Here is a 1,825-nt window from a genome sequence, read left to right on the forward strand (position 1 = left end):
GGGTAGGGGATTAAGAGATACAAACTACTATGCATAAAATAAAGAAGCAACAAGCATATATTGCAGAGCACAGGGAAATATGGCAATTATTTTGTAATAACTTTAAATTGAGTATTGTCTATAAAATATTGAATCACTATGTTGTACACCTGAAACATATAATATTGCAAACCAACTATACTTCAATAAAAAATAAATAGCATTCAGCATTATTTTGCAATGTACAGGCAGTTGCACCCCCAGCAGCAAGAGTGGCACCACCAAGCTCTTTCCCTAGGAACTACACTCAGCATTTCAGCATCAAGCCACCATAGCTTTGAACTGTGTTTGTGACCATCTGTGCTTTATCTCAATTTATTTTTTGCATCTGTTAGCAAGATGTCTCCTAAGGTAATTGCTTCTTTGCTTTAAGCCATTTTGGCTTATGAAAGGTTTCACAAGAACACTCTACTTTTGGATAGTAATGGAGGCAGGGGACTGCATATGCTTTTACTTTTAACCAATCTATGTCTTTATATTTAAAGTGAGTCGCCTATGGACAACATATAACTGGGTCTTCTTTCTAAATCCAATCTAGCAATCTGCCTTTTAACTGATGTATTTAGACATTTACAGTGATTATGGTTATGGTTGGCTTAAAATCTACTAACTTACAAGCTGTTTTCTATTTGTTCCATTTGGCTGTTCTTGCTTTTTTGGTTCACTTTCTGCCTTTTCTGAATGACTAAGCATTTTATGATCTATTCTATCTCCTATAATTACTTGTTTATATCTCTTTTTAAAATGACTAATAATCAATTTATTAAAATAGTTGATTTAAGCAACTACAGTGGTGACTTCGATCTCTAATCCTGGCTCAATGATAGACGTAATCTGCTTAACACTCTCAGAAGGATTGTCCAACTCAGTGGGTCTCTTGTGAATCCACATCTGGAAATGATGCCAAGTCTTAGAACCTTCATCACAGAGTTTTTCTCACAGTGATTCTCAGTCCTGGTAAATATCCAAACCAGTCCTTTCACTTTAATGTTCTTTTCCTTTGAGCCTGTGATCAAATCAGCACACAAATTCCCCAGGGATTTTACATGGCGGACAGTTAGGGTAATTCTTATTCAGTCAACCACTATTTCTGGGTCCACTAGTGTCATTCTAGTAGCTTTAAAAGCCATAGCTGCCACGTGGCAGGAGCAGAACTTCGTGACCCACTTCTCCCTCAGCAAGAAGGAACTGTGGTAAGTCAGGAGCAGTGGCCACAATGTCTTCCTCACAGAGGCTTGTTACCTTTTTAACACTTCACTTTTTAATGGTTAGTGAGTTTTCCTTCAAATAATATTATACCACTTCATATACAATGTAACAGTGCATTCCCAAATCCTCCCATTCCTTGTGCCACTGTGGTCATATATTTCACTTTATAAAATAAACATATTGTTACAATTTTTGCTTTAAATAGTTAGCTTTTAGAACTGAAAATTAAAAGATATTCCATTTAAGCTTCATTCTTCATTCTTTGTATAAATCCAAGTTTCTTCTATCATATTTCTTCTACCTGAAAAACTTCCTTTAATATTTCTTGCAGAGTGTAACGAGTTACCTCAATTTTTGTTTGTCTGAGAAAGGCTTTGCTTCTGCTTCACCTTTGAAAGATGTTTTTTTACTGGATATGTCAGGTTTTTTCCGTTTCAGAACTTTACAGACATCATTCCACTGCCTTCTTATTTACATGGTTTCTAATGACAAGTCTGCTGTAATTCTCTTCTTCGTTCATTAATGTAACATTATTTTTTCCTCTGGCTGTGTTCAAGGTTTTCTCTCTGTCTTTGGC

The 1,825-nt window shown here is 35.7% G+C and overlaps 1 pseudogene; it reads right to left on the reverse strand.

Annotated features, from left to right (window-relative positions):
* Nucleotides 1–816: 816 nt before the first annotated feature.
* Nucleotides 817–1,169, reverse strand: LOC130853952 (40S ribosomal protein S20-like; annotated as a pseudogene).
* Between the last annotated feature and the right edge of the window lie 656 nt (nt 1,170–1,825).

This window comes from Hippopotamus amphibius, chromosome 5, assembly GCF_030028045.1.
Source record: "Hippopotamus amphibius kiboko isolate mHipAmp2 chromosome 5, mHipAmp2.hap2, whole genome shotgun sequence".
NCBI lineage: Eukaryota > Metazoa > Chordata > Mammalia > Artiodactyla > Hippopotamidae > Hippopotamus > Hippopotamus amphibius.